Genomic DNA, 23,672 nt, shown 5'->3' on the forward strand with positions numbered 1-23,672 from the left:
TGTGTGTGTGTGTATGTATATATGTGTGTGTGTGTATGTATGTATATATGTGTGTGTGTGTGTGTATGTATATATGTGTGTGTGTGTGTGTATGTATATATGTGTGTGTGTGTGTGTATGTGTGTGTGTGTGTGTGTATGTATGTGTATGTATGTGTGTGTGTATGTATGTGTATATATATGTGTGTGTATGTATGTGTATATATATATGTGTGTATGTATGTGTATGTATATTTATATATGGCTAGCCACATCACACGTGTATTAATGATCTACATTTTGTCTTGCAGACGCGGCGTGTGATGTTTTTACACTTCAAATGATCGGCAAATAAAAGAGCTTTCCCCTCGACTACTCGGTGGAACGGTGAGTTCAGACAAGGCGATGTCTCAGACATTTAGATGAAACTCATACACACTGTGACGAACGGGTGCAACAGTGGGAGCATGATCGACGGAGAGAAGCACGATCAGAGAACTAGGCTACTTTTTAGTTTTTGTCAAAAGTTGGTGGTCTAGACTGCGCTTTTAGCATGGCTGTAATCCGCCACTAAAACAGAGTAGAAGAAGAAGTAGAGGTTTCCAACCGGGAACAAAACAAGTCACCTTCTCCGATATACGAGAGAAAAATGGAGAGGTCTTCAGGAATTTAGTGTTGGCCGTGTTTCATGCTGTCTTGAGACGAAGACATTATGAATATATATATGTGGGAATGCGCTGACGGCACTATACGTCAGAATTAATATGGCGTTTCCAGATCGCATTCATCTCACCCACTCTTTTCCTACTCGAAGGCAAAAAAACACCTCAAGCAAGCGTCAGAACATTTTTGTGCAATGGTGGAAGTTTTTTTGGGAATTTCACCATCAGCAGCTTTTCTAATGCAATGCTTCAAAATGCGCAGAAAAATATACGTGAACGTAAACGCGGCTATCCTTGCAGATATGCCATTGGTATCTCACATGCAAAAAAAACTCTGTGTTGTGCCCGAGCTGCGGAGGACTAGACTTCACGTCTCGTTCAACCCCTGGAGTTACTCCAGTGACATGATGAGCCAAATGAGGCGTAAGGTTACCAATCCCACAGAAGTGAAGAGGGGCTCATATTCAGCACCAGACAAAGCTCATAAACAATGGTGTAACTTATCCATGCACCTGAAGGCAACGCGCCTCACCCCTGGTGTTCACCTAGAAGAGAAGCTTTCGCTCCCTTTTCTCCTTCCTACGTCGTCTGAAGACTTTGACGAGCACAATTCATATCTGTGCTCCCAGTGTGGCTATTTTTAGATCGGCTCAAATATCAGGGGATCCTGGACTCCTCGGTCTCTTTTTTGTCTCTCTTTGCCCGTCTCCTCCACTTACCCCCGTTCGATTGCGTCTCAAAACCCCTTGTGTGCTCTGTTGTGTACGGATGATTAATTATAGGGCATGGAGATACATCTACGTATAGTGCGTACAGTAATGTATGTATGTATGTATGTATGCATGCGTGTCCCTTTTGTCCTGTTCGTGTTGTGATGACTCACTCACTCACTTGAAGATGAAGATAGGTTTACTCATCACTGGGAGTACTACTTGGCCTGTGGAAATGATTGTATAATATCCTCTGTGTCTCTGAAGGAGCTTTCTCAAGTCTGATAAAAAAAATGGCCGCGATGATGTCATCAGGTTGAACTCTGCTTCGGCTTGAGATTTTAAAAATGTCAACTTGGAGTTTGAGACATGGGTCGTCATATAGGCAGGGTACACGCTATAGAGTTTCATTGTGGGAAGTGTAGGATAGTTCTATCTTGAGCTAGGGACTAAAAGTCAGGATGTCTTGACCTCTTCCTCCTCAATTTTGACCATCCTTTAATCATTTTAGCACTCGCTACATTTTTTAGTTCTACATTTTTACGTAGCGTTGAGCAGTTATTGTTCAGTTCAGTTAATGTTTTTGAGAGCTGGGGACGGCTCAGACAGACACCTGTGGCGTTATTAACAAGAAGAGACATTTATCGTCCCTTCTTGCGCTCCTCTTAAATGGTCTCTGTTTTCCCAGTGTGTGCCGGGGGGAAGGAACTGTCGGGTAGAGAAGGAGGGCCGCCTTGAGATGATCCCGATCACCGCGGGTCGCTACGTGTGTGTGGGGGGGGGGGGGTGCTGTGTGCCCGGTGGAGCTCAGGTAGCGGCACCGTGCTGTGTTTGTTGGGACTCTCTCTCAGGGTAAAGGTGGAGAAAAAGTATGGAAAGCCATAAGACAATGTCCTCAGCTCTGTCTGCTTTTCCGCTCATGTAGGGATCAGTCACTCTTAAACCACCGGCAACATGACCAACATTAGCTTCTGTATCAGCCCCCGGATACACAGCACACGTTTTCTGTATTTGGCATTGCGAGATGTTTGCTTACATCATCGACCTGCAAACAGCCCCTTCACGTGCGGAGGCGTGAGCCAAACCTACTGTTGATTTCCATTGGTTGTTAATCTGCATTTTTAGCCGATGTCCTGTTCTCTCCGTGTGCTCTGACATTTGCAAGCGTGGTTTTTCTTTTTCTTTGGCAGCGGCGTGGTTTGAAAATCAACACGTGGCGTCCTGCCCTCTTGCGTCCACCTCCCTTCAGTTACTCTAATGAATATTTAGTGCAGTGTTTTGCGAGGTAGCCAGCGCTCATCCGGCCGCAGTGTGTTGCTGCTGGCGGCAGAGTGAGACGGACTTTGGACGAGCTTGTGGCACTCCAGTAGTATTTAAAATATATATATAAATGCAAAGACATGGCAGATTTCTTTAGCACATTTTCGATTTGAGAGGATTTTGCAATAGTGCATTTATTCATATGTGGACCAGCTGTGAAAGTCTGTACAGGAAGACCGTGAAACCCTCTTCAGTTGCTATAATACTTCTGAACATTCAGAGCATCCGCTTTCTAAACCCCCTGTACAAGCTGTTGGTGATGTGCACAATTTGTCTTGGCGTCACTGCAGCAGGTCACATTGATGTCTATGATGCTTGGATGATACAGTGTCAGGTAGTGCTGGGCGGTATGACCAAAAATGTGTATCACGGTATCTTTTTCATTCCTTGACTGTTTTTATATAGGTTTATAGTGGCTTACTCTACTGTCAGGAGTACGTAGAATATAAAACATGTTAATGTCATGTATAAGGGCTTTGCTTACTATAGGGTGTCCTCCTTTGTTCGTATAATGTTGGGATAGTTTGGCTGAAGTACTTTCGCCCCGGTAAGACATACCTTGAATCCAGTGTTTTAATCATTGCTCTGAGCCCGTCTTCCTCGACTGTCTGTAGCGGGACCATGTCCTTGCAGAGCTGGATCGTTATTGCGTTCGTAATGTTGCTCCACTGCTTGCTTTTCTTGTCATGCAGTGCCTCGAGCAAATGCCTCTTCAAGCGATGTGTGATGCTTTGGTTTCACTGTTTCACTCGCGTTAACGTTACCGGTTGACGACCGAAATCACGCTCTTGGTATTCCAACTAGTGTTTTCTGCTGAGGCGATGGAGAAAGTTGCTCGTGTTACCACCAGCGGCAACAGCAGTGGCTCGACAAACTTTGCAATATATAGTCTTTTGGACGTCAGACTTTTTAAAACCAAAACACTTCCAAACAGCAGACACAGCTCCTCTCTTGGGCACAGACTGTCGGTGCATCTCCGATCTGTCTTTGTTCATCCTGTATCGCTCCTTTCTGTTCTTTAATGTAACGTTACTGTAGCGACGGAGCCTCTCGCTGTTAACAGATTGTTGTGCTAGCTGGCTAGCTAGCGAGCTGTACCCAGCATGCCGTTCGGCGGTGTAATTTTATAAATGTACAATTATTAGTGTTACAAATAGTTTGTGTCACAAACTATTGTGTCGTAGTGTTTTGCCCTGTTACAGAGCGTTAGTTGTGGGTTATTAATTATTAATTAATGACTAGGGGTCCCTCTCAATACACTTAAGACAACTAGCTCCGACTGTAGCCTTCTTAGTGGCGAACAATCTATTTTGCTACCTGTTGAAGAGTGACAGCAGTTGTTTTCGGTATGACGGTGTGTGAAAAATTGATATCGTACGCAAAATTAAAACCGGTATACCGCCCAGCACTAGTGTCAGGTCCCGATGCTGGTGGTGGTGATGATGGGAGCTTCGCTTTTTTTTTTTTTTTTTTTTTTTTTCCTCGTATTGCTGCTACAAGGGCGGCCGCCTCGGATGATTTAATCTTCATACCACCAGGAAGTAGGCCAGCAATGTTTCATCGGTGTCATGAGCACGTTTTTTTTTTTTTTTGTGTGTGTGTGTGTGCATCTAAGCAGCGGTCCAATGAAATGGGAGCTGCTGGAAAGGGTGACCTTCGGTCCCACAGCCAGGACTAATGCATCAGGGTTGTGTGTTGCGGTGTCACGAAAAACTGAGCTGGGTTATGTATAAAGCTGAGAGAAGGTCTGCTACTGTATGTTCCCTGGACAAGACGAGATTAGAGTTTGTCTCTCCCTGTCTGAGGACATCGACACACAGACACGTGCGCACTATATTTACTGCGTGTGTGGCTACACACAGTGTGAACCTGTGACCAAGGTTTTATCCTCAATCAGCAGCAACCGGGGGGGCTTTCGCTGAAATTTTCCATCTCTCGCTTTAGTTGGAGCATTTCAAGCTCGGACATTTTAAAATTCTGCACCAGTGAAATCCTCAGCTTATATTTTTAATGCCCAGGCTAACCCCTCTGGACAATAATGTGGAGGTTTTTTGTTGGAGTTTTGATACCAAACCTGCCGGACTGACCTACATTAGTGAAGTGTTATTAAAACGGCTCTCCGGGTTGCTCAGGATTATGTTGCTGGAGCATTAATGAGCTCCAGCCCCTCCTTCAATGTTTAAAATAATTTAATCATTTCCAAACGATATCGCCCTCCGTATCCTAATTTCTTATTCTTAAATATTTGCCAATTAATGAGAACCTGCAATCAATGTCCCACACCAGAGGTTTTCAAGGTTGGACAAAATCGAGTCTGTTTGTTTACATTGTGGCCAACTGGCCCCATTAAAGTATGCTGAAGTAGCTGTTAGCAGTTCTTCTTAGCAATGGATGGACAACTATGTGGGACGCAGACGTTCTAGAGTTATAGGGAATGTTTTTTTTTTTTTTCTATGATTTCTAAGCAGATTCATAGACTTTTATTTGTGGTGGACATTTGGACATAAAGGTTTTATTGATCAAAGAAATATAGGTTTTCATGTTCAGATGTGACTGAGTTACGACTCCTGCAGCTCTCTCCTTGTAGTTTACAATACCTCTGTCCCACACCAGGTGCTCTGACCCCTCTGGCGTTGACCAAATGTAACAGATGGTCATGCGTTTTTCCAAAATTACAAACAGAAAGCAACTCAAAATTTCCTCAGGAGTCCAAGCATCACCGATAAGGTTTTGAAAAAAAGTGGACATTTTTTTTTTTTTTTTTTTTTTACATTTTGGGCTGACGCCCTCACTCAGAGCAGCTTGTGAGCCCTGCATTAGTAGAGATTGAGCTATGCCATCAGCAGAAATCCAGGAAAACAAACGCTCCAGGTTCAAATGGGACATGAATTCCCTTAATTTGGCCTCTGTTCAAAAGTTCCTTCCAACATCCATCCTCTTTTCCCATGAAGCCTTTTCCCTCGAATGTTGCTTTTGGAAAGCTGTTGACTCTTTTTTTTTTTTTTTCTTTTTGAGTTCAGTCATGTAGTCTAATGTGAATCAACATCAGCCCCCTCCCTACAATATCTTAAAATAGAGATTGCGTTATGTTTTAATAGAATTATGTTACTGTACTTTGGCGTCTCTTCAGATGTTCCGACACCATATGTTCCGTGTGAGCCAGTAGCCAGAGTGCTGCAGCAACACTGATGAGCATGTATTTCTCCGAGAAGAATCCATCCGGAGAGTACCTGCGTTCTTTCACACTCGGCACCCACACTCTGTTGATCTGTTTCTCACCATCTCTCTTTTTTTAACCCTCGCTCGCTGCCATACAAATAGCGCATCGTACGTGCACGCTGGTTGTCCGTCCACTCGTGCCTGAGACCGTACGGGACCCGGGTGGATCCGGTACCACGTTTGCTTTGGAACCTGGGACCAGAAGCACCGGCCAGATGTGAAAACAATGTAGACGTCCAGGCGAAGCCGCGACAAGAGGCTGCCGTCAGTGATAGCGTAGGTCCGACCCGGGCGAGCAAGTCTGCTCACTGTCTCCGTGACATCTGTTTTACACTGTACAAACTACAGATGGGACTCGGTGCGTCTGGACCGGTGATTAAACTTCATGCATACTACAATAATGGCAGGGCTGTGTTTACGTCTCTCTACTGGAACATGGTTTCCTGTGTACTTTTACAGGATGAATGATGACCCCCGTTATTTGGTGCTGACATGTTGTGTACATAGCATGAGTATGATTATACACTTGTGGCATTTTCAGTATGTGACCTGACTGATGCTGGAGTTCGGAGGCCCTCACCAATGCCAATATTTAAGCAGCTAACATAAACGCAGCACGGGTTATATAACGAGTTTGGAGGGCGGTGTTTTTTTAATCATCTTTTTCAAAACCACAACTGCAGTAAAAAAGAAATTGCACGGCAAAAGCGCAGGCAATTGATTCAGTAATGTGTTTATTTTTGGTTTATTGTGAGCAAACCCGGCTAACTAGCTTACCGCAGTCGTAATGCACTTACAGGATTGAAGAGGGTTTAAGGAGCTACCGCTACACTGAGGGCATTTCATTCCACACGCGAGGGGAAAATAAGAGAATATGAAACAGAATTTGGTTGCACTCTCATTAGCAAAGAGCGCTTCATGCGACAGTCAGCTAGCAGCTTTCGCTTTTTAGCCAAAGCAATGACAAACGTTGCAGGCAGCAGCGTGGCTGTTTGTCAGGTTTTTGTACTCTGAGGTAAAAGAAGCATCACTCTGTACCACCGTTGTACAACTGGGAGAGGACTACGTGTTTCTGTCGATACTTAATCGACATATAGGCAAGTAAATGTATATAATCGAATATAATTAAGGACCCTGATCTGGATTGAGGCCAGAAAAGCTGATCCAGACATCCCGGATATGTAGGCTATATCCTACACAAAACGTAAAAAAACAAACTAAGAGCTATTGGAGAAGCTTGTGTTGCACCAAGAGTAAAATACAAACTTAGGACTGCAACTCTTTGTCTGATTCAGTCATTTTTTCTTATCCTTTACATCAACCCTTGCATTATTAGCGATGTGTAGTAATCGTAGTTTTATAGTTATTACTCTTTGGGTCTCCAGGTAAACAAGCAGCAAAGGTAAGAATATAATATGACGAAAATATGCTGAAAATGCCTGAAATCTGGTCTATTATTTGATTCATATGAATATTATTTTATGAAACATTGAAACCTACATAGTTTTAGTCTCTGTGATACTGCAGGTGGCCAACCATTCCTCGTAGGTTGCTATCACTTCTAAAAATAAACATATTTGTTGAATTAATAAAAGCAATTTAGTCACCACAATGGCCCGCAGACAACAGAGATAGCTGTACTTACGCACATGCTTGTACCTCGCCCCGCTAATCAGCCACCATGCCGAGTCGAATCAGATTGTTTTGGTCCAAACCAATTTTCTTTACAACCCCACCGCTGTCGCTGCCATTACTGAAGCCCCCTTACAGCCTAGCAGGAGAGAAAGGCTGTGATTTGATCTCCCTCACCTTGATCAGATTACACACTGGAATTAGTGTAATTACAGCTGTCGCTGATTAATGGGCAACTAAGTTATAATTATCACTCTGGGTAAGGGGAGACTGTGTGTGTGTGTGTGTGTGTGTGTGTGTGTGTGTGTGTGTGTGTGTGTGTGTGTGTGTGTGTGTGTGAGATGAAGAAAAGATGGTTGTGCATTTGTTAAGATGTGTGTACAACTCTTAAGTGTGTGTGTGCTGAATGGCAATTCAGAAGAAGTAGTTAAATTGGTTTGAAAGTGGAATTGGCTCAGGCCTAAGAAAATAATCAAACTACTCCAATCATTAAAATTGTTGATGTGTGTGAACATCAGAGGAAGCAGACTGGTGTACACAGCAGAGTGAAAGAGCTTCAACACACTGAAACTGTATTAATTGATGAACTTTATTCAAATGACACACAGGGGAGTGTAAGTCACATTGACATTTTGGCCTAAGCTTTCATCAATGTGCAATAACTTCATTGTTAATCTTAATAATCTCTGAGGCCTTCCTACTTAATCAATCATCCTACATTAAAATGTAGCTGTGCACAGCATGGGTATAGCACTGCATGTAATACCATAATTTAACTCATATGATTTATTTATTGAGCACATTTAATACCCAACGGTATTAAAGGATAACTTAGGTATTTTTAAAATAGGATGTGTTTGTGTCTGTTATTGTGTCTATCCAAGTCTCACACAAGGTGAAGTCTCGCGAGAGGTTTATCAGCTAAATATTCAGCCATGACATTGAATATTGTTTAGATAACACTTAAGTTACGCTCTCATGTACTCCCAACACAACAAACTCTTCCCGGCACTCCTCTCTTCAACTCTCACTCACGTTTACGTCGTTGTCTTCCGGCTATAAGTCATCTCTCGCGAGACTTTAGAACGAGACTTTCCAGTGAGGAAGACTTGCTTAGGTGCAATAATAAACGGAACGGATCAAGTGAAGGGTAAAGAAAAACATTTTATTTCTTTGCTGGATTCCTTTTCACAATGTTGTCAGACACAAAAACATTTTTTCAGCCAGTCATGTCCACTCATGCACTTTTAGTGGATGTCCATTGACGCTGCACAAGTTCATCGAAGGATTATGTTGCAGCCCATTAAGTGGCTGAAGGTCACAGCGCTCTCGTTCAATACTTAACCAATTTCAAAAATTCTCAAAGCACATAGAAGGTAGACTCTGGGATACCTTTAGGAAATCTGAGATTTTTTGGGGAGGAGAAAATAGTCCAACCAGCTAGAAATAGAAGTAGGGACATGTTGTTTATTATGTCACCTCTGGGTATGACTCTTGTGATTACTGCTATGTTTCTACCGTGAAAGACAACTAACTCAGGTATTGTAGAAATTATCTGTGCAGCTACAGCATAGCAGGTGACAGAGCAAGGTTACTGTGTCTTCTGCATCATTTCAATTAATGATTTTAGAAATCCCTCCCATAGAAGCAATAATATTGATAAATACTTCATAATAATATTAACAACCACAATATGAAAGCAAATGTACACGATTACACAGATTCTAAAGCAGTAGTATACTGCAGTTAGAGAAATGTACACCTAAAAAAGACTGTATTCGGTTGTTGGATGGATTCAGGGCTTGTCAGTGGAGTTTGCCGACACGCTCATGTTCGTAGCAGTTTGTGGATGATTGATTCTTAGATGGGAATGGGAACGTGTTTTTTTTTTTTTGTTTTTTTCCTCTCCCCGTTGTCGCTTGCCACCGTCTGCATGCAAATCTTCCACAGTGTCGTCAAGATTTGCTGGCTATCACTTGTCATTTGCTGCAAAACCTACTTTGCTGCCAAATGGCAGCGGTTGCGTTCACACGAGTGACCAACTTGTTTGCATCTTCTTATCCGTCTCTTAATTTGAAGAGGAGCGGTCATGTGATGGTACTAATAATTCAATACCCAGTTATACCCTATTACAGATTTACACTCCAGCCCTAGTCATGCAGTTACAGTGCAGAGCAGCATGGCCAGTGTTTTACCACCCACCAACCAGTGGAATATCAATTCTGTCCTTAGATTCGGGCCTTGAGAAATTTTGCAGCCGCGGATGATGACATATTCTGAGATTTCCACTTTAACTGAATCACTGAGCAAACCCCTGCCTCACTGAGGGAGCAGTTGATACCAACAAGATGGATAGTATGTAGCTGCTCTCAGAGCAGCGGAGGAAGGGAGCGATAAGAGATTGAGCTGCAGGATTTCAAATATTAATAGAGATGAAGTTTATATCAGACATTGTGCATGCATGAGCTATTTGTGTGCACTCCAGGTTTTCAACAAGCTAAGCACCCCCTCCCTCCCCAAAGCAAACGTCTTAGTCAGTGACCAAGGGTAGCCAAGCGGAATGAAGGAGCGGGCAAATGGACAGCGTGACTTTAATAGATTACGTACCTGCTACAGCTACCCCGCTGGCTGAGCTATTGTGCTAAACCCTACTTTATCTCAGAGACAGGGCCGAGACCGAGTGGTTATTTACCATTCCAAAAACGGTCTCAAATTTAACATGATCTATGGACCCTTTTACGGTCGAAGACATGATTGCATCACAATGTTAGGGGGAGGCAAAACAAGGGACAGACTAGAGGCAAACACAAATCACCTCAGACTTTAGCCCTCTGCTAATATCCTCAGCCGGCATGGCCGCTGCACCACAGCAGGCTAAATTATTAGAGAGAGATGTTACTATAAGGTTAAACTATTAGAAAGATATGAGATGGCCAGCTGTTGGCCTTATTTTCTGTAGCCAGTGCAGCATGAAAGCACGGGTTAGCTTGCTAATGGATGGCTCGCTACTTAGCTAGCTTGTTAATTCCGCCGTGCTTTCATGCTACGCTGGTTACAGAAAATTATCCGAACAAAGGTGTCACTCATCTGCTGATAGCAATGTGCTTTGCTACGCTATAAGATTGTGTGGATGAAGTATTGAGTTTTTTACTAATTGTTGGGGAAAAATCTAAATGACAAATTATTATGCATTTAATAATTAGTGAATGTTATACATTTGACGTAAGCTCATGTCCTCTAAGTGTTTAGAGCTGTGTCCTCAAATGTTTTTGTGTGAACTTTCTGTAACACCAGTCTCAGCAAATGTTTAGTCTGTTAAGAAGCAGTTGACAGCCGAAAGAACACTTCAAGCTGTTTACCCTAAATAAGCCATAATAAAACCGTAGAGGCGTCAATACATATGCCCGGCTGATTTGCGAACATGACTTCCTGACCTTTGTACTAGAACGATTTGTTAAAGCGATGTTCCAGATACTCTACGTAGACGCCTGTGTGAAACGCAATTCATGAGTTATCCTTTGTGACGTAAATGACCCTGTGCCAGCCCATTGCATGTTTTTACTTAGTATAAATATCAGAGGCTCAGAGTCAGAACTTCGAGCAGCCTTGATGCATATTCTGTATGTGAATCAACTCTGTCTCCTTCTTGCAAGAATAAATGTCCTGTGATTAATGATTTTTACATCGGCTCGAGTGAATTTTTCGAACACTAATTTAGCTGGCTAGTTAGCTATCTAGCTAGCTTGCTAATTCAACCATGTCCCTCTTCCCCACTCCTCGTTGCTAGGAAAGCAGGCTTTTTCAGAGAATTATTGTTCCACCTTCACTCCAGCCAAAAACATATGTCAGCAGAAAAGTGGTCTAGACGATCTTTATTGTAGCTTAATATTGTAAATGTAAGATAATCATTTCTGTTCCACCAATACTGCAACTGCAATTGTATTCTGTAAATTATGTGAATTCATGTTTTGTTTAATTGTGCGATTGAAAATTTCAATATAAAAACTATTACAAAAATGTATGTTTTAAAGGTCTGATGGACTGAAAGCAGAACTTTGTTTCCTCTGGCAAGATATAATAAATGAATTCAAGCTAACAAAGTGTATATGCACTGAAATGTTAAAACACACTAATAACAGAACTTAAGCCTCATATCGGAGCCCATAACTCCCTAACTTTTCAGTCTTTTATTCAACACATTATTATTATTATTAGATGCAGCATGTTTCATATTATGTCATAAGCATTCGTATTAAGAAGTTAATTAACTGCTCCATGGAATCAGCTCCAGACAATGTTTTTTTTAGCTTAAGCATAGAGCTTTTGACAATTACATGATAATGGTAAAGTGTAAAATGTAGTCCAGCAGCACAATTATAGAAGAATAAAAAAAATCAGTTACACCTATCTAAAATCTATCTAAAGATTGCCAACATTAGCCACCATAATGTAAGCTACTGGTCACACTATGTAGTGAAGTGAGAAAGGATGTATTTTATTTTATAAGAATAAGAATGTGTTAAGCCATCTTTCAAAAACAACATAGTCTTGCTTTAAGACTAACTACATTGATGCCTAGAATATTATCTTTTTAAGGCAGTGGTTTTAGGCCTTTAAAATTAATACAAAATGAAAATGCTTTTTTAATTATTTTTCAGATTTAGCCACCTTACATTTGATTGGCAGGGGAAACCCCGGCCTAACAGCACAGCAGATTGCTCTCCATATGCTATGTTGAAACACCACACCATTCACTGTCCCTCACTGTCATTCTCTCCTGTGCTGTTTCTCTCACACTACCTGCTGCTAGTGTCGGCAAACATCATTTCCAATGCAATTGATTTGGTGTGGTGAATATTTTATTGGTTAGCAAGCAACCTAAAATGCCCATTTTTGTTGCATGTTATGCTTGAGATGGCTAAAGGTAAATTCAAGGAAAACCTTTCTAAAAATTCTGCATGTCTAAAAGAATAAATAAGTTGTTGTTTTATAGCTAGTGTAAGTTAATTATTTCAGTTTGGAGTGCAGAAAGATGAGCTCAGTGGTAACTAAAGCTCTGGTTTTCACAATCGGCTAACTTAATTAAAGCACCCCGTGCACACAGATATATTATGTTCTTCTCTAACAATGATCAGTGGGGTTGTGTTGACAAAAAATTTGGGCATCGTCATTTCAGCACACACACACACGTTGACGGCGTGACCGTGTTGCTGTTAAGCTTCCTGCTGTTCATCCATTCTGCCATAGCGGCGTGTCTTCAAGCCTGCGAGGTTTGCCGGTAAAATTAGCACAGCAAATTAGCACTGATGAGTCACTCATTATCAGCTTGCTATATGTTGGCAGGAGGCGGTTTGTTGTGGGCTGCTTTGCCTGTTCGGGCCTTCTATTTACGGGGGAAAGCAAACGCTGTAAACAAAGCAAACGCATACGCCTGGAATTTCAGCTTGTTGTCTCGGCGAACAGAAGGTGTGTGGTCATAATTATTTTTTTCACAGCTTTCGACGACATTCGTCAAAATGCTGTGAAGGAAATTCAGGACGCTGATTTAAAAAAATAAACTGCTCCTGGACAAACACAATGATTTCTTTTGAAGCTGCTGCTAAGTTTTTGCTTTTTCCATAAGATATACAGCTAAGCAGCTCTGAATCGAAGAAAACGGAGCCAGCTCCACTGTTATGGTTTCCCAGTGTTTTGTGCCGTGTCCATGGGGAGAGGAGTGTCATTCTGGAAGTGTCGGTGCATGAAGGTTCGGACAGGATTTTCAAACAGCAGCAGCACTTCATAGCCATGCTGCATCGCTGAGCGCCGCTGAAACGGAGCCAAACGCAACTATTCTGTTCTCCTTGAAGGGCTCCGCTCACTTTGCTGGCTGTGGTTCTCCTTAATTGAAAGTGCCTCCTGCTGTTTATTTGTTCACGTCGCTCCACACTTGCAGTGCTGCTCAGGGGATTTTACAGATTTGACAAGCCGTTGTCCCCCCGGAGCCCAATGGGTTACAATAAACAAAGCATCAAGGTGAGTCGGGGTTCATGCAGCCGTTCCAGTTCCATTAAAAGTCAGCCCTCATATTGATTATTGCAGATTGGCTGAAGGCCCCCCGATGAAAATACGTATTATCACTTTCACCCAGATGTCAACACCAGGAGCAGACTGACCTTCAGAGGAAACGGCGAAAGGATTGAGACATTTTCTTTTCTTTTTTCTGCAGGAGACGCTTATGCCATTTGTCTGTTTTAATTCAATAATAACGGACAACAGCAAGCCCACGTTCCCTTGCGACCATGCTTTCTATGGTCACGTTAAAACATAGGTGCTGTGCTGCACTTACATCTCGTGATGTCGAATGCCAAGCCATTTGTGACTGCGCAGTCAATTCATGAAAAATTGATGTGATAGAATGACAAATGGCCTCTCCTTGAATGTTGCATGCAGGGAATGACAGACATTTGCCGGCCCCTCTTTAGTGCACTTCAAAGCAGTCGGGTGACATTATGTGCCAATGGCTGACTTCTGATGTAAACATGATCATGAAACGTATACAGCGGCGGAGGTGATCTTCTGTCTTTGACTTTACAAAACCCATCACTAAGAAGGTCTTCTGTGGGCAAGCCACCTTACTCCTCTGTTTTTCGGTGGAGAGAATCATCTCTCTGCTCAACACCGTGGATGTGACTGCGTCTTCTCACTTCCTCCCACCGCCGTTCTTGTGCTTCCCCCCCGGGCCAGTGCTGGTGTGTTTTTTGTCTGTGCGTTGCTCTGTGTTATATGGAGTGAAGCTTTGGCTTAGTGTCTCTTTGGGCGACAAAAGGAATGAATGGAGAGAAGCTGAAAACAAGTTGGTGTCAACGTCCCATTGTTGATATGGCTAAAGCTATGCTATGGGTGGGTGCCGCCTATAGACTGTATATAAGAAGTGGACGTAGTCATCGTGATGTCATCCATTGGTTAGTGGACCGATGTTTTAAAGCCTTGAGTCAGGCATTTTGTCCGTCGCCCTCTTGGATTTTGGCTGTTGCCATCTTTTTTTTTTTTTTTTTTCAACCAGAAGTGACACGAGAGGGTGGAGCTAAGTACAACCAAACGCTGAGTAAGACATTTTTGGGGGACCAAAAAGGTTCCAATTTAGGGTTAAGGGTTAAAGTTGTAGGACGAACAACTCCAAGACTTGAAAACGCCATTGTAACGACCTGCCAATCACAAGGTAGCCACGCCCAATGCATACTCCTTTATCTTCTAATTTACTCTAAATGGACCATAATGTACTAAATGAACATCATGCTGTATTGAAGAAGACATGAAACTAGAGATTGAGACCACAAACTGTTTACAAAATTGACTGAGGTAATAAATCAAGTGAGAAGTAGTCATTTTCTCATAGACTTATTTTAGCAACCAGAGGACTTGCCCCCCTGCTGGCCATTAGAGAGAATGCAAGTTGAAGACTCTTCCGCTTCGGCTTCTCTTTTCAGACCTGGAGGTTGCCGCCTGGTGCCGCCAAAGGCCCTGGGTGAGCACAAAAACAAAAAAACAGCCCTGGTGGCTCGTGACCTCATTGTCTGTTCATGTCAAAAACTCTGCTGCCAGCAGTCAGTTTGCATCTGCTTGCTACTGTCACTGCCCACCTTTTTAGATGGAAGTTTGTCCTATTATGTAATTTCAGTTCTGCTACGCACGCCTCTCTCTCACCCTGTTTTGATGGCAAGCACCGTTTGTGTGTGATGATGTCAACAGTGTACTGTGCCCACTCTTCTGGCCATGCCCACTCTTGAGGACATTTATTTGACTAATTATACCTTGTTCAGCTGGTCAGCATTTTTTCTTTTAACTTTGTTGCTGTTTTCTTTTTTTCATTTCTCTTTCCCTCGCTCTCGCTCGCTCTCTCTCTGTGTGTGTTGTGTCATAATTGCAGCATGAGTGTGACCCATTCCCGTGTTAGGAAACCAGTTATATAAACGTGGCCTCGAGCAGTTCAAACACCAGTGCCAGCCTGCGCCCCACACAGTGTACAGTGTGTACACTCAGTGCAACCGCTACGTCCGTTTTCAGTCACTATTTAACATATGGAGTGCAAGTTAATGAGTGAGTGTACACCAAATACGAAAAAAACAACACATTTAAATGTCAATAAAAAATTTTTATTTTTATTTTTTTTTTTTTTTAAATATATATAAAGGAAAACCTTCACTCTGTAAAGGTAATCCTGACTATCACACACAAACATGGGACCCAGAAGCTCAAGGCCAGCTTAAAGAAAGTGTCCGGAAAGAACGGAACACTGTGTCATTGAAGTCCACTCAAGTTCAATGACAGTGAATTTACCCATGATGCTTTGTAACACATCAGAGTGCGTCTCTCCGGGCCCCAAATTACCTCTCACATCTGCTGCTGCTCGGTGCCAAACAAATACCCCGACGCCACACACGCACGCACGCATGCGCACACACACACGTACGCACGCATACCCACACACATGCACCTAAAGCCAGGAGATGGCCCTTTGGAATTGATTAGACTGTCATAAGTGAAGTGATGATGGGCTTAAACGGAGGTGATAGAGGAAGTTTCTCTAACTGATTGTTCTGTCAGTCTGGTGAATCTGGCTTGCATGCAAATTGGGCTCTAATAAGTATTTCAGGGGAATCAGCATGCCGTCATGTGCACACTGAAAAGCACAATGAAATATCTGACAAATGTACGATATCATTTAACTCTACATAAACACCTAACCGAAATAAGTATGTTACTATCAATAAGATCTCTTAGCACAGCAAATTGGAGGGGAGAAGGGGAAACGTACAGTTTGGTGCTGTTCAGGAGATAGTTAGCATTTTACTCCGTAAGCTCTAATGTGTTGTTTCCTGTCGGTGGCGGAGCGTCCATGCCTGACAGAGGAATTTGGAGCAAATGGGGCGGATCTCCAGAGACACTGTTAAGGAGGGGGCGAGCTTCTCCACCGCACCTCTAATGTTGCTTTCAGTGCGGGTTTAAACATTGAAATTGAAATATGGCAGTTTCATTTTTTTTTTTTTTTTAAAGCAGTGGAGCCTTTAGTCTGATCGTCTGCCGTCAGGTCCTAATTTTGCGGGTACACGTATTTTCAATATTTCGAATGTCCCAATCTACACACATTTTCCTTCGCTGCAACCTCCTACATATAATATATATATGTGCGATGTTGCTTGAAGTTATTACAAAGCTCATTTTTGTTTTTTGCCAAAAAATGGCACAAAATACAAACGACAAACAAAAAGTTATATTACCATAGCATGCATTTCCTGAAGTCTTGTAAGTGGACATGGATATAAAAGACACAAAAGAAACTGGATGTAAGAGAAATTTTGGGGGACATGCCACACCACTATGTTGAAAAAGGTGACCACAAAAAATAAGAATAGTGCAACCCGATGGTTCCCAAATTGGGGAAAGTCTTAAAGGGACACTGTCGGTTTTTTGATCACTAGAAGCTTTATGGTTGTAACATTTTTACTAGGTTTTGAAATTTGTTGTGCTCAAGGGCATCGAGGTACCCATTTCTGCTGCAGGTTTCACGTTATCATCCTCTTTGACAGAAAATAAATATATATATATGTATATATATAGGCTTTTCAAATAGAAATGTTTGTTAGATCTCAGGGCGTAGACACAATGCCTTTTGGGAGAGTAACTTCTGAATGTAAACATGACTTTGTTTATTCACAAGAAAACCACACAGGGCACCTTTTAAGCTTTTATAGCACGCCCCAGTTTGGGAACCAATGGGGGTTGCAGCATTTTGTTTGACACCTGAAAGCTCCGTGTCCTTTATACGAACGGCCACTTTGTTTGGTCATTGAACCCAACAGCATGTCTGAATTTTCTAATGATCTAATTCTACCTATTTAGCCGCTGCTTTGAAGTCCCGCTCTTTAATGGTGAACAAATGAGAGCAAACGGGTCACAAGAATACGAATGCAGCTTTTACGATTGTTCACCTCGCTACATCAACAAAGCACTGGATTTGACATTTGCATTTACTCCTGTAGTGGCATTTTTTCCCCCTCTGTCATAAGCTCTCTGCTGCTTGTCTTCTGTTAATCTGCCCACTCATTCTCTCTATTTCTGTCTCTGCTTTACCTTGAATGACCCAATTGGAAAATGTCATGGAACCCCTTCAGACTAAGCATGTTTGTTTCATGTTGAATCAGCGTAGCTTTCCACCAGAAGCAGATGGCAACGTCTTACAGTTATTTAAGAGTGAGGCAGTGTCTTTGAGCTCTTTTCATATGTCAGAGTTACAGCATGCTTAATAAATGTAACGGACAACAAAAGAAACAATGGGAATACTGGGCTGGGAGGCGGGGCTAAAGGAGACCTTAGTTTGCTTACTTTATGGGCCCCAACAATGAGGAAGAGGATCCGCTGTATCCAGTTCTATGTAAAAACGATTTGTGTCTAAACCGTATGCCGACATTGTTCAACAGAAGTCGGGTAGACGTATCTGTCGAGTACAAACAAAAACCGACTGAACATTGAGTGCTTCTCCCCACAGTGTTCAGGCAACCTCCCTATGCAGATTCAGACCACGCCAGAGCAATAGCTAATGTTATAAGAGTATTTATTGATGCATATATGCAACCACACCTGATTATAGACGATGCCGGTTCAAAGCATGTGGTCTAAGTGTTAGAGCCCCTCCACAATGGGCCTTCACCCAGCGCCGAACTCCGGTTCAGACAAGTGAAGCCAATACTGAAGTGTCTTATAACATTCTCTCTACTGGCTAGCAGGGGGCGACTCCTCTGGTTGCAAAAGGAAGTCCCATTGTCTATGAGAAAATTACCCTTCTTCTCACTTGATTTTAAACATTGTAAACATGAGTTTATGGTCTCAATCGCTAGTTTCAAGTCTTCTTCAATACAGCTTGATGTTCATTTAGTTAATTATGGTCTATTTAGAGTCAAATACGATAAAGCAGAGTATGCTTTAGGGCGGGCTTACTGTGATTGACAGGTCGCTGCCGCTACCAGAGACATATACGCCGTCTCTACGTCACTCCTCCGGATTCCAAATACGATCACTTCCGTTCACTGGTTGCAAAAATCCAAGATGGCAACGGCCAAATCGCCAAACCAATGGGTGACGTCTCGATGACTACGTCCACTTGTCCGAGCCTTGCTGCTGTTTTTGCCAGCAGCAAAGCAAAGCTGTTTTTGGCTCCCTTGGTAAAGGGATTCTTAAATTTCAGTGGGATTTACCTGGTTAAATATAGGTTTAATAATAATAATACTTTTAATACTACTAATAAAATAATTGATAGTATTATCAATATTATAATTGTTAATATTGTTATTATTTTTAAGGTATTAATAACATTTTTGTCATTTATTTTAGTTATATTATTCTTTTTGGCAATATCCCAGTATTCAAGTGCCTACACTGTTACATTAGTAATCATGGGCAACGAGCAACTACTGATTTACATTTAAAAAAAAAAATCATAATTATCATTTATGTATTTTCCCTGATCTACTGAAAACGTGCTGAGCCGTGAACCATGAATTTAGTTTACCGTTCCCTATTCGTTACCAAACTAAAATAGCAACCCTTACGTAACCATGGCTGTTGCCTGGTGAAAGGAGATGTCAAAGGCAGTTTTGCAGTGTAATGGCTTTAAAGCTTTCTCAGAGTGAAACTACGAAACAAGCAGAGAACAGAACAGAACAGGAGAGGAGGGAGAACAAAAAACAAACAGGCCATTTTGGCTGGCAATGGTCTTGTTCATTTCTAAAAATACGATCCTCTGAGTACGACATGAAGAGAGACGTGAAGTGTGGCATGTTGAAGTGGCGTTACATTATGTCGATTCCAAGAATTTTCCCTCAGTTTTGAATAATTTAGATCATTAGATCAAAGGACGGCAAAGTGCTAACCAACATATTTTCATTTTTTATCACCTGCGAGTTTTGACAGTGATTCATTAGTGGGCTACATCTGTACATACATCTGTATTTCGAGAGGGCTTCTGCAGAACTCCTCGTTTAAAGGCTTTTAATTTTATTTGTAAAATTGCAGTTTAAAACATCAAGGCTACAAGCAGTCACACAGACATGTAGATGTCAGACCGGCTTTGTTCATCGGTCCACAGCAGAGCAGGCCTGAGGCAGCTAGGGCCAGATGGTGAACCCAGAAAGATGTCCCACCATTTATTGATACTGACTTGCCGCCTGTGCAGCTCACGTGTATTTTAACGAGGCTGCGTACTACTTCGTCTTCTTTATAGGAAGCCGTGTCTATCTTCTAACATGCATTCATCAAACAGGAGATTTCACTTAGGATACAATTACACTCGCACTCACACCTGATAGCTGCCTGGTGCAAGCATAGCCTACCGCTGTCGGCCGTCGACAGCAAAATGTTCCATCATTTAAGGCTACGCACACACGCAGCTCAAAGTGGAATTGCTTTTGTGTTGGCGTGTGTCAGACAGACAGAAGACGACTTTTGATAGAGGGAAAAATCAAAGGGAGGGAATAATGGGGGGTGGGGAAGGGAGGCCTAGCAGAGGGACGGAGGCCCGAGCCCCACAGGCTCATCTGCCCATGCCTCTCTTCCCCCTCTGTGGTTCCGCAGCCTGGCACATTGACACCAACAACAACGCGCCGGGAGGCTGTCACTTCGTCTTATTTACACCGTTGTGTTGCTTTTTTTCCCCGGGACCCTTCTTTCAGGAGCGTGATTCTCCATTTCTTCTTATTCAAAAGGGTAAACCTCGTGCTCGAGCTCCTCGTTTTTTGTTTTTTTTCTCGTTCGGCTCCACATTAACTCGAGGGACCCATCCACTTGCCCAAACTAACGCTGTTTGGCAGACTTGCTTGAGCAGTCTGGGGTTACGTACGCCTCGCTCAATGACATCCCGGCGGTGTTCTCCCCGGGTGGAGAGACTTGCTCCAGAGTACTCGTCGAACTGACCGCACTACTAAAACTGGTCTAGTAGCTTTTGCATGTTGCCACAGACCTCGCTTCATTTATTCCCCCGAGTGCAAGATGGGGAACTGTTGAGGCTTTATTAATATGAATTGGGGGGGGGGGGGCTCTCGCAACCCAGTTCTTTTCCAGGAAGACCAGCTGGTGGTGAGATACAGCACCTGTAGGGGTGGAGGAGGAAAAAAAAATACATCCATGCGCTGGACTTAAGTTCCGGATGCTTTAGAGCTACATTTCTCAGAGGCAATTTGTCAGGGATTACCCGATGAAGGCTGTGAATGTAATAAAAGACTGTTTTTAATACGTTTTTTTCCGTTTGAGCTTCAAGTCCGCTTTTATCCGGCACCTGGCCTATAACTGGCCGGGTTATGCAGTGCAGTCGCTACCTTTTCTTTTTTTTCCAGTCAGTTCTGCCAGTCTCACCTGGAAATGCTACACTTCTCCCCTTTAATTGATTTTACAGACCAACTTATTAAACACGTCGTATTACAAAGTCAAGCCGCATGAAAGAGGCTATGAAATGTCTAAATTTTTTTTTTTTTTTGGTGTGTGCGCGCACACATTTGCTGAATCCTCAACACACACAAATGGGTCTGATTTTACCTGCCTAAGCCTACTTTACTGGACACCCTGACATGATGTTTTGCTTTCCCATATACTCGCAGCGTGCGACACACACACACACACACACACACACACACACACACACACACAAAAACGTGAACACAAGGGGCTGTGGCCTACTTTTTCGAGTAGCTCCGTTGTAATCGTATCGGCGCCCGCTGAAAAGAAGCAGTGTGGGAAAGCCTGAACCAACATTGTGCGACCGCTAAGGCTGAAAGAAAAGGAGGTCGGAGCGGTTCTGGAAGGGCCCGATTCAGTCTCCATTTTGGTAGTGGCTGGTTGGCTGGGACTCCACATTCCTGTTCAATGAGTTTGTACCCAGCATCGATGTCAAACATGCACGAAAACACAAGCTTATACTCGCACATTCCCCAATGATTACAGCCAGACGAATTCTCCAGCCTTTTTGCCCTCACGCGGTCACGGACTTCCACTCCCACCGAAACAAAAAGTGGGCTCAGGTGGCAGCGCTGGATGCTTGCACTGGGCGGTGGCAGTGCAGATGTTACCTGGTGGCTCCACGCTTTCCTGTGTGTGTGTGTGTGTGTGTGTGCGTGTGTGTGTGTGTGTGTGTGTGTGTGTGTGTGTGTGTGTGTTTGCTGGCCAGCTGTGATGGCCAGCTGCCCACTTTACCAAGGCCTTGGCAACTCCTCAGATGGTTGACCCAGATAGACACAGCCAGAGAGGAGTGCGGACACACACACACTCTCTCTCTTTGATGCACACACACACACACACTCTGATGTAGACCTGCGTGTGCACCCTTTGCACAGGGATGCTCATGCGGTCCCATAAGAGCAGGTGAGGGAGGAAGGAGCTTCTTTTTGTTTTTTTTGCTCTAGCTTATTTTTGGGATGACCTCAAACTCTCCTGATGCAGCAAAGTTTCCTCGGAACGGGGCTCTTTATTTTTTCAAAGGCGTGCTACACAGCAGTAATCGGGACAGTTTGTTCAGCGACTTTCAAGTTTGCATATTGCATGAAGTCCAGAATAAATGCAGGGCTGGACAGTAACGGTTGCAGAGTCCCAGACAAACGCAGTCGGAACTTGGCAACCAAAGGGCCGGCGGGTCGCTGTGGGGTGTTGCGCTCTGTACCACACGGGAAATCCAACACATTGGAGTGAGCATGATGAAGTCTGAACCACCCAGCCGTCATTTCATACGGCTTTAATCAGTAGACCTGCTGCTGAGAAAGGTTCGATACACAATAGCAATATCACTCTAATAATGTTTAGTCCTCCTCCAGCTGCAACAGTTTGTCAGCATGAGGGATATTTATTCTCGGTGGGTAAACAACAAAATTCATGGCCGGAGTGGGAACGAGAGGAAGTAAAATGGGAGAAAATGTTACTCACGCACCATTTTTAATACATTACAGTCAACTTCATGATGTGAAATTGTGGCATAGCACCGCTGTGCCCCCTTTGCTATAGGAATGTTGCCATTTTCTCCATTGAAGATAGCTAAGCTTAAAATGTGTCAAGGACATGTGAAGCAGAAGTCCATCAGCATCAACAACCCACTGAGACTGTATGTCTTTCTTTTAATGTTCATTGTCCTCGCCAAAGAAACAGTGCTATGTAACTCCAGCAATGAAAATACAGGTTGTTTTATGGTAACTTACAAAAATAGCAACTCTAAAATTGTCATATTTCTTAAATCGTCGAGAAATAAAACATAAAATCAGCTGCTCCCAGCAAACCACTAGCGCAGCTTCTGTTGTCAAATGAAAATGACCCCACCCCCCCCCCCTTCCAAAAGGAAATTGGCTAACCTCAACATAATGTCAGTGAATGATTTAAATGAATGATTGAACCATGATTATCAAGCTGGAGATCTTGGAACATGGCGACATATTTAGCTATGTCGCCATGTTCCAAGATCTCCAGCTTGATAATCTAAATAAAACGAGCGGTCGACAGTTCAGACAGCGTTTCTAGTTAGCAGAGTATGTTAGCATTTTTTCGATAAATCTGATCATATTGCTTCAGGAAGTGCAGTTAGTGACAGTGTGGGCTCCACGGTACCTCTGACAGCTTGACGGAGTAGCAGCTGGGGCGGGGCTTTAAAAAAAAAAAAAAAAGGTTAATTGTCAGTCATACTGGGGGTCAACCAAAGTCTACTACGTGCCTAATACTCATCTGTCATAACTGCACACAGAGAGAGAGAGAGAGAGAGAGAGATATTATCCTCAATGTGACATTGCAGTGCAGTAAAAAACCTTTTGAGTCCGTTGCACAGTCAATCCAATAGTTTCAGGGCAGGGTTCCCTCGGTTTGTATTTCACCATCTGAGGGTAGTGCTGACATTTTAAAGTGAGCCGGATTTTTTTTATTTTTGGCAGCTTTAATATTTCTTCAAACAACTCCTGTCGGCCTTTATTACCCGTCCATCTCACTCCGGGTCAGTCAGTCTGTCCTTGCCTTGTTAATTAAATACCCATATTTTCCGTTCTCTCCCCACCCCCCCTTCTGCGACCGGGTCCGTTTCTTACAATATCAATATCAGGTACTTTCTGTTGATATCTCCTGGTACAAGTATGCGTTGTGTTCACACTATCCGG

General features: G+C 43.0%; 1 protein-coding gene across 2 annotated transcripts in view; it reads left to right on the forward strand.

Annotated features, from left to right (window-relative positions):
* Window positions 1-166: 166 nt before the first annotated feature.
* adarb1b (adenosine deaminase RNA specific B1b) overlaps window positions 167-23,672 on the forward strand; it is a 97,853-nt gene continuing 74,347 nt past the window's right edge. For both annotated transcript variants that reach the window (XM_031875083.1, XM_031875085.1), the window contains exon 1: window positions 167-365. The gene's annotated coding sequence lies outside the window, so the exon portion shown is untranslated. The remainder of the gene's footprint in view (window positions 366-23,672) is intronic.

This window comes from Anarrhichthys ocellatus, unplaced genomic scaffold, assembly GCF_004355925.1.
Source record: "Anarrhichthys ocellatus isolate YVR2014 unplaced genomic scaffold, GSC_Weel_1.0 scaffold86, whole genome shotgun sequence".
Classification (NCBI taxonomy): Eukaryota; Metazoa; Chordata; class Actinopteri; order Perciformes; family Anarhichadidae; genus Anarrhichthys; species Anarrhichthys ocellatus.